Source organism: Uloborus diversus, unplaced genomic scaffold (assembly GCF_026930045.1).
Source record: "Uloborus diversus isolate 005 unplaced genomic scaffold, Udiv.v.3.1 scaffold_41, whole genome shotgun sequence".
Taxonomy (NCBI): domain Eukaryota; kingdom Metazoa; phylum Arthropoda; class Arachnida; order Araneae; family Uloboridae; genus Uloborus; species Uloborus diversus.
The window spans coordinates 339,444-350,042 of record NW_026558582.1 but is presented as its reverse complement, the minus strand read 5'-3'; the positions used below and the strand labels follow the sequence as shown (position 1 = coordinate 350,042).

Genomic DNA, 10,599 nt, shown 5'->3' with positions numbered 1-10,599 from the left:
CCTACATAAATAATCAATATTCGCAAAAGAGAAAAATTAAAAAAAAAAAGAAGAAATTTCAAATTAGAAACTAAAAGTATACATTGAAGATTTTCGTTCAGGCTGGGACTCGAAACCAGGGCCACTCGCTTGGAAGCCTAACACTCTAGCCATTAGTCTATGGGAGCTCTGTCGGTGGGAGTTTTAAATATAATAAAAACAAAAAATGCACCTTGGTAATTGTTTATTTAATTACTTTGAAATCTTCGTGTCGAAAAATTAAACTGACTCAGAATTTTCTTCCCTACATAAATAATCAATAATTGCAAAGGAAAGAAATTGAAAAAAAAAGAATTTTCAAATTAGAAAAGAAATATATACATTGAAGATATTCGCTCCGGCTGGGTCTCGAACCCAGGCCACTCGCTTGGAAGACCAGCGGTCTAGCCATTAGGCTATCGGAGTTCTGTCGAGCGGAGTCTTACTGCCTGACTGATACTGCCTGACTGACAGACTGACTCACTGACTGACTGATACTGACTGACTGACTCACTGACTGACCGAGACTGACTGACTAACTGCCTGACTGACTGAGACTGGACTGACTGACTGACTGACTGACTGACTGACTAACTGACTGACTGAGACTGACTGACTGACTGCTTGACTCTCTGACTGGCTATTTCACTGACTGACTGAATGACTAAATGACTGACTGACACTGACTGACTGACTGCTTGACTACCTGACTGACTGCTTGACTGACTAACTGACTGGACAGGACTGACCGACTGACTGACTGACAGACTGACTGAATAAGGATGACTGACAGACTGACTGAATAAGGCTGACTGACTGACTGACTGACAGACTGACTGAATAAGGCTGACCGACTGACTGACTGCCTGACTGACTGACTGACTGAATGACTGACTGACTGACTGACCGAGACAGACTGACTGACTGACTGAGACTGGACTGGACTGACTGACTGACTGACTGACTGAGACTGACTGACTGCTTTAGTGACTAACTGACTGCACAGGACTGACCGACTGACTGACTGACTGACTGCCTGACTGACTGACTGACTGAATGACTGACTGACTGAGACTAAATGACTGACTGCTTGACTGACTGGCTGAAGGACTAACTGACTGACTGAGTGACTGACTGACTGGACTGACTGACTGAGACTGAATGACTGAGTGCTTGACTGATTGACTGTCAGACTGACTGACTGACTTCGCAAAAGGGAAAAATAAAAAAAAAAGAATTATAAAATTAGAAAAAATATTTGCATTTAAGATTTCCTTTCCGGCTGGGATTTGAACCCAGGGCGACACTCATGGAAGCCCAACGCTCTCGCCAATATACTATCGGATCTCTGTTGATCGGTGTCTTAATTATAATAAAAACAAAAAATGCACCTTAGTAATTATTGATCTAAAATCTTTGAAATCTAAAGGTCGAATGATTAAACTGACTCAGAATTTTCTTCCGTACATAAATAATCCATATTTGCAAAAGAAAGAAATTGAAAAAAAAAAAGAATCTTCAAATTAGAAGAGAAATATATACATGGAAGATTTTCGTTCCGGCCGGGACTCGACTCCAGTACCACGCGCTTGGAACCCAACGGTCTAGCCATTAGGCTATCGGAGCTCTGTCGATGGAAGTCTTAAATATAATAAAAACAAAAAATGCACCTTGGTAATTATTGATTCAAACACTTTGAAATTTACAGGTCGAATAATTAAACTGACTCAGAATTTTTCTCCCTACATAAATAATCAATATTCGCAAAAGAGAAAAATTAAAAAAAAAAAGAAGAAGAAATTTCAAATTAGAAACTAAAAGTATACATTGAAGATTTTCGTTCAGGCTGGGACTCGAACCCAGGGCCACTCGCTTGGAAGCCTAACACTCTAGCCATTAGTCTATGGGAGCTCTGTCGGTGGGAGTTTTAAATATAATAAAAACAAAAAATGCACCTTGGTAATTGTTTATTTAAACACTTTGAAATCTTCGTGTCGAAAAATTAAACTGACTCAGAATTTTCTTCCCTACATAAATAATCAATAATTGCAAAGGAAAGAAATTGAAAAAAAAAAAGAATTTTCAAATTAGAAAAGAAATATATACATTGAAGATATTCGCTCCGGCTGGGACTCGAACCCAGGCCACTCGCTTGGAAGACCAGCGGTCTAGCCATTAGGCTATCGGAGTTCTGTCGAGCGGAGTCTTACTGCCTGACTGATACTGCCTGACTGACAGACTGACTCACTGACTGACTGATACTGACTGACTGACTCACTGACTGACCGAGACTGACTGACTAACTGCCTGACTGACTGAGACTGGACTGACTGACTGACTGACTGACTAACTGACTGACTGAGACTGACTGACTGACTGCTTGACTACCTGACTGACTGCTTGACTGACTAACTGACTGGACAGGACTGACCGACTGACTGACTGACAGACTGACTGAATAAGGATGACTGACAGACTGACTGAATAAGGCTGACTGACTGACTGACTGACAGACTGACTGAATAAGGCTGGCCGACTGACTGACTGCCTGACTGACTGACTGACTGAATGACTGACTGACTGACTGACCGAGACTGACTGACTGACTGACTGAGACTGGACTGGACTGACTGACTGACTGAGACTGACTGACTGCTTTAGTGACTAACTGACTGCACAGGACTGACCGACTGACTGACTGACTGACTGCCTGACTGACTGACTGACTGAATGACTGACTGACTGAGACTAAATGACTGACTGCTTGACTGACTGGCTGAAGGACTAACTGACTGACTGAGTGACTGACTGACTGGACTGACTGACTGAGACTGAATGACTGAGTGCTTGACTGATTGACTGTCAGACTGACTGACTGACTTCGCAAAAGGGAAAAATAAAAAAAAAGAATTATAAAATTAGAAAAAAATATTTGCATTTAAGATTTCCTTTCCGGCCGGGACTCGAACCCAGTACCACGTGCTAGGAACCCAACGGTCTAGCCATTAGGCTATCGGAGCTCTGTCGATGGAAGTCTTAAATATAATAAAAACAAAAAATGAACCTTGGTAATTATTGATTCAAACACTTTGAAATTTACAGGTCGAATAATTAAACTGACTCAGAATTTTTCTCCCTACATAAATAATCAATATTCGCAAAAGAGAAAAATTAAAAAAAAAAGAAGAAGAAATTTCAAATTAGAAACTAAAAGTATACATTGAAGATTTTCGTTCAGGCTGGGACTCGAACCCAGGGCCACTCGCTTGGAAGCCTAACACTCTAGCCATTAGTCTATGGGAGCTCTGTCGGTGGGAGTTTTAAATATAATAAAAACAAAAAATGCACCTTGGTAATTGTTTATTTAAACACTTTGAAATCTTTGTGTCGAAAAATTAAACTGACTCAGAATTTTCTTCCCTACATAAATAATCAATAATTGCAAAGGAAAGAAATTGAAAAAAAAAAGAATTTTCAAATTAGAAAAGAAATATATACATTGAAGATATTCGCTCCGGCTGGGACTCGAACCCAGGCCACTCGCTTGGAAGACCAGCGGTCTAGCCATTAGGCTATCGGAGTTCTGTCGAGCGGAGTCTTACTGCCTGACTGATACTGCCTGACTGACAGACTGACTCACTGACTGACTGATACTGACTGACTGACTCACTGACTGACCGAGACTGACTGACTAACTGCCTGACTGACTGAGACTGGACTGACTGACTGACTGACTGACTGACTGACTAACTGACTGACTGAGACTGACTGACTGACTGCTTGACTCTCTGACTGGCTATTTCACTGACTGACTGAATGACTAAATGACTGACTGACACTGACTGACTGACTGCTTGACTACCTGACTGACTGCTTGACTGACTAACTGACTGGACAGGACTGACCGACTGACTGACTGACAGACTGACTGAATAAGGATGACTGACAGACTGACTGAATAAGGCTGACTGACTGACTGACTGACAGACTGACTGAATAAGGCTGACCGACTGACTGACTGCCTGTCTGACTGACTGACTGACTGAATGACTGACTGACTGACTGACCGAGACTGAGTGACTGACTGACTGAGACTGGACTGGACTGACTGACTGACTGACTGACTGAGACTGACTGACTGCTTTAGTGACTAACTGACTGCACAGGACTGACCGACTGACTGACTGACTGACTGCCTGACTGACTGACTGACTGAATGACTGACTGACTGAGACTAAATGACTGACTGCTTGACTGACTGGCTGAAGGACTAACTGACTGACTGAGTGACTGACTGACTGGACTGACTGACTGAGACTGAATGACTGAGTGCTTGACTGATTGACTGTCAGACTGACTGACTGACTTCGCAAAAGGGAAAAATAAAAAAAAAAAAGAATTATAAAATTAGAAAAAAAATATTTGCATTTAAGATTTCCTTTCCGGCCGGGACTCGAACCCAGTACCACGCGCAATGAACCCAACGGTCTAGCCATTAGGCTATCGGAGCTCTGTCGATGGAAGTCTTAAATATAATAAAAACAAAAAATGCACCTTGGTAATTATTGATTCAAACACTTTGAAATTTACAGGTCGAATAATTAAACTGACTCAGAATTTTTCTCCCTACATAAATAATCAATATTCGCAAAAGAGAAAAATTAAAAAAAAAAGAAGAAGAAATTTCAAATTAGAAACTAAAAGTATACATTGAAGATTTTCGTTCAGGCTGGGACTCGAACCCAGGGCCACTCGCTTGGAAGCCTAACACTCTAGCCATTAGTCTATGGGAGCTCTGTCGGTGGGAGTTTTAAATATAATAAAAACAAAAAATGCACCTTGGTAATTGTTTATTTAAACACTTTGGAATCTTCGTGTCGAAAAATTAAACTGACTCAGAATTTTCTTCCCTACATAAATAATCAATAATTGCAAAGGAAAGAAATTGAAAAAAAAAAGAATTTTCAAATTAGAAAAGAAATATATACATTGAAGATATTCGCTCCGGCTGGGACTCGAACCCAGGCCACTCGCTTGGAAGACCAGCGGTCTAGCCATTAGGCTATCGGAGTTCTGTCGAGCGGAGTCTTACTGCCTGACTGATACTGCCTGACTGACAGACTGACTCACTGACTGACTGATACTGACTGACTGACTCACTGACTGACCGAGACTGACTGACTAACTGCCTGACTGACTGAGACTGGACTGACTGACTGACTGACTGACTGACTAACTGACTGACTGAGACTGACTGACTGACTGCTTGACTCTGACTGGCTATTTCACTGACTGACTGAATGACTAAATGACTGACTGACACTGACTGACTGACTGCTTGACTACCTGACTGACTGCTTGACTGACTAACTGACTGGACAGGACTGACCGACTGACTGACTGACAGACTGACTGAATAAGGATGACTGACAGACTGACTGAATAACGCTGACTGACTGACTGACTGACAGACTGACTGAATAAGGCTGACCGACTGACTGACTGCCTGCCTGACTGACTGACTGAATGACTGACTGACTGACTGACCGAGACTGACTGACTGACTGACTGAGACTGGACTGGACTGACTGACTGACTGACTGACTGAGACTGACTGACTGCTTTAGTGACTAACTGACTGCACAGGACTGACCGACTGACTGACTGACTGACTGCCTGACTGACTGACTGACTGAATGACTGACTGACTGAGACTAAATGACTGACTGCTTGACTGACTGGCTGAAGGAATAACTGACTGACTGAGTGACTGACTGACTGGACTGACTGACTGAGACTGAATGACTGAGTGCTTGACTGATTGACTGTCAGACTGACTGACTAACTTCGCAAAAGGGAAAAATAAAAAAAAAGAATTATAAAATTAGAAAAAAATATTTGCATTTAAGATTTCCTTTCCGGCTGGGATTTGAACCCAGGGCGACACTCATGGAAGCCCAACGCTCTCGCCAATATACTATCGGATCTCTGTTGATCGGTGTCTTAATTATAATAAAAACAAAAAATGCACCTTAGTAATTATTGATCTAAAATCTTTGAAATCTAAAGGTCGAATGATTAAACTGACTCAGAATTTTCTTCCGTACATAAATAATCCATATTTGCAAAAGAAAGAAATTGAAAAAAAAAAGAATCTTCAAATTAGAAGAGAAATATATACATGGAAGATTTTCGTTCCGGCCGGGACTCGAACCCAGTACCACGCGCTTGGAACCCAATGGTCTAGCCATTAGGCTATCGGAGCTCTGTCGATGGAAGTCTTAAATATAATAAAAACAAAAAATGCACCTTGGTAATTATTGATTCAAACACTTTGAAATTTACAGGTCGAATAATTAAACTGACTCAGAATTTTTCTCCCTACATAAATAATCAATATTCGCAAAAGAGAAAAATTTAAAAAAAAAGAAGAAGAAATTTCAAATTAGAAACTAAAAGCATACATTGAAGATTTTCGTTCAGGCTGGGACTCGAACCCAGGGCCACTCGCTTGGAAGCCTAACACTCTAGCCATTAGTCTATGGGAGCTCTGTCGGTGGGAGTTTTAAATATAATAAAAACAAAAAATGCACCTTGGTAATTGTTTATTTAAACACTTTGAAATCTTCGTGTCGAAAAATTAAACTGACTCAGAATTTTCTTCCCTACATAAATAATCAATAATTGCAAAGGAAAGAAATTGAAAAAAAAAAGAATTTTCAAAGTAGAAAAGAAATATATACATTGAAGATATTCGCTCCGTCTGGGACTCGAACCCAGGCCTCTCGCTTGGAAGACCAGCGGTCTAGCCATTAGGCTATCGGAGTTCTGTCGAGCGGAGTCTTACTGCCTGACTGATACTGCCTGACTGACAGACTGACTCACTGACTGACTGATACTGACTGACTGACTCACTGACTGACCGAGACTGACTGACTAACTGCCTGACTGACTGAGACTGGACTGACTGACTGACTGACTGACTGACTGACTAACTGACTGACTGAGACTGACTGACTGACTGCTTGACTCTCTGACTGGCTATTTCACTGACTGACTGAATGACTAAATGACTGACTGACACTGACTGACTGACTGCTTGACTACCTGACTGACTGCTTGACTGACTAACTGACTGGACAGGACTGACCGACTGACTGACTGACAGACTGACTGAATAAGGATGACTGACAGACTGACTGAATAAGGCTGACTGACTGACTGACTGACAGACTGACTGAATAAGGCTGACCGACTGACTGACTGCCTGACTGACTGACTGACTGAATGACTGACTGACTGACTGACCGAGACTGACTGACTGACTGACTGAGACTGGACTGGACTGACTGACTGACTGACTGACTGAGACTGACTGACTGCTTTAGTGACTAACTGACTGCACAGGACTGACCGACTGACTGACTGACTGACTGCCTGACTGACTGACTGACTGAATGACTGACTGACTGAGACTAAATGACTGACTGCTTGACTGACTGTCTGAAGGACTAACTGACTGACTGAGTGACTGACTGACTGGACTGACTGACTGAGACTGAATGACTGAGTGCTTGACTGATTGACTGTCAGACTGACTGACTGACTTCGCAAAAGGGAAAAATAAAAAAAAAAGAATTATAAAATTAGAAAAAAATATTTGCATTTAAGATTTCCTTTCCGGCCGGGACTCGAACCCAGTACCACGCGCTAGGAACCCAACGGTCTAGCCATTAGGCTATCGGAGCTCTGTCGATGGAAGTCTTAAATATAATAAAAACAAAAAATGCACCTTGGTAATTATTGATTCAAACACTTTGAAATTTACAGGTCGAATAATTAAACTGACTCAGAATTTTTCTCCCTACATAAATAATCAATATTCGCAAAAGAGAAAAATTAAAAAAAAAAGAAGAAGAAATTTCAAATTAGAAACTAAAAGTATACATTGAAGATTTTCGTTCAGGCTGGGACTCTAACCCAGGGCCACTCGCTTGGAAGCCTAACACTCTATCCATTAGTCTATGGGAGCTCTGTCGGTGGGAGTTTTAAATATAATAAAAACAAAAAATGCACCTTGGTAATTGTTTATTTAAACACTTTGAAATCTTCGTGTCGAAAAATTAAACTGACTCAGAATTTTCTTCCCTACATAAATAATCAATAATTGCAAAGGAAAGAAATTGAAAAAAAAAAAGAATTTTTAAATTAGAAAAGAAATATATACATTGAAGATATTCGCTCCGGCTGGGACTCGAACCCAGACCACTCGCTTGGAAGACCAGCGGTCTAGCCATTAGGCTATCGGAGTTCTGTCGAGCGGAGTCTTACTGCCTGACTGATACTGCCTGACTGACAGACTGGCTCACTGACTGACTGATACTGACTGACTGACTCACTGACTGACCGAGACTGACTGACTAACTGCCTGACTGACTGAGACTGGACTGACTGACTGACTGACTGACTGACTGACTGATTAACTGACTGACTGAGACTGACTGACTGACTGCTTGACTCTCTGACTGGCTATTTTACTGACTGACTGAATGACTAAATGACTGACTGACACTGACTGACCGCCAATCAACGCTTAATGAGCAGAAAAACCAGATCACTTCTGCCCACTACTAAAGAAGCTCTAATGCCAAAAGTTGTTGAAAATGCGTCTGCATTACCGGAAGCAGCACGGATGAAAAATTCGCTAATCGACGTACAAAAGATTCCGCTTATACAATCAGTCCTGGTGATCACGTCAGAGTGCAAAAAGATCATAAAAGATGGATCGGAGGAGAGGTAGAAAAAATGGTCAATCCAAGATCCGCTATCATTAAAAGTGGAGAGCAAGTATTGCCAAACTTGTCGAAACCAAATCGGGCCGCATTGTCAGGCCACCTAATAGACTGGACTTATAAACTCTCTTTAATTGTTTCTTGTAATATTGTATGTTCTGTGTTTTTTTTTATTTTTACAGGGGAAGATGTCGCATACGTCACACTTGTGCCTATTGAACATGTGACAGTTGTGTCTCTACACAGTCGGCAGTTACCTCCCGCGTAGTGTGTGATCGTCCGTAGTCAAATAAACATGTCTGGTTTGTATCCGCCTCGAGTCATTGTATTACTCACATCGCTACACTATGGTTTATGTATGGTACTTTTTCTTTCTGCTTACTCAAACAAAACTGAAATCAGAGAACCAGTATGCGAAGAATGCAAAACATTCAGCTACCCAGGGATGAATAAAACAACATAACGCTCGAAAGGCTTTGAGTTTCGGCGGATCTACCCGTTTTAGGGGACACTGAAACCATTTTAGCAGTTTTTGGAAAATTGTTCGTTTCAGCAGTTCAAATATTGTGATTGTATCTGAATACGAGTGAACACTTATTATTTATTTTATTTATTGGTTTTCTGCGGGCTCTCTAATACAAAGAGTAATGCAAAGAATCGAAACTCATTATGAGAAAAAAAGTATATTAAAGAAAATAATGCTAAATGGTTTTGGGAACATATCACTATTGGTGCCATTTTCTGCCGTTGAATGTGACTGCTGTATCTCAAAGGTGATGCAGGGACTCGCACAAAACTTATTGTACAACTTGACTCTTAATGGAAACTTGCGCTGATTGAATATTGGTTTCAAACGCTCCAAATGAAGTAGTGCAATTATTAGGTTTTCTTTTTAAGTATCTCTTGCACAGTCGGGCATTTCTTATCTGTTAAGTGAGGCTCCCATATAGCAAAAAATTGCTCACAGATTTACATAGAAATTATGCAGTTGGACTCCAATGAGGACTTCTGATATCCAGGTTTTTACTCTACATGTAAAGATAGTGCAGCGATTCAAACGAAATTCAGCATTCTGATGAACCTGAATGGGATCTGGAGTTAATCAAGTTTAAAGCTCGACGAGCGGAGTAGAACATTCAATGATAAAATGTTCTTCTCTTTAAGCATGAATGCTATTTAAGAAGTTCTCCCCAAAGAAACGAGCAGAACTGGTACTGATGAATACTCATCAAGGCTAGTTGTGATTTTATTTGAATCAATAAAATACTTTGATATTTATTAGTAAGATCAGTGTCTAACTAAAGGTCTTTAATGTGTATTACCTAGGCTGGTTCTACATGTTACATTTAAAAGTTAGTATTATTTTGTATACATTATTTATGTTTACAAACCTAATAAAATTCTTAGATATGTATCGAGAGTGCAAAATGTTCTTGGATAATCGTAACCTTCTTAAATCCAACAGTTCCTTAAATGTATATGCATTACAAACTTTCTTATTTTTATCATTTTATTTCAGCATCAAAATTCCGAAGTTACCAAAATCAGCCGAGTTATCAGCTGCCTCATCAGTGAAAGAAAAACCTGGTATCGTTTAAGTTTTCTAACAGGTAAGTTCCATTTTTTCCACTCACATACATGTTTTGCCCCACTGCTTAGGATACTGCAATAAATCAGTTTCAGAAATACTGTATTCCTTAACTGTTTTTAAAACATAATAGCAGTGAATAGAGTATTTATTTTTCTTTTCCTTTTTGTATTTTTTTCTAGATTCCTTTCCTCAAATACT

The 10,599-nt window shown here is 40.3% G+C and overlaps 1 long non-coding RNA gene across 2 annotated transcripts in view; it reads left to right on the top strand.

Annotated features, from left to right (window-relative positions):
• Positions 1-8,901: 8,901 nt before the first annotated feature.
• The window catches only part of LOC129233433 (uncharacterized), a 46,274-nt gene continuing 44,576 nt past the window's right edge, over positions 8,902-10,599 (top strand). Inside the window, exons 1-2 of one of the 2 annotated variants that reach the window (XR_008581459.1) lie at positions 8,902-9,112; positions 10,330-10,420. This is a non-coding gene — a long non-coding RNA (uncharacterized LOC129233433). Of the gene's footprint in view, positions 9,113-10,212; positions 10,421-10,599 lie in introns of those variants that run through there. The other variant, XR_008581458.1, reaches the window with a different exon arrangement.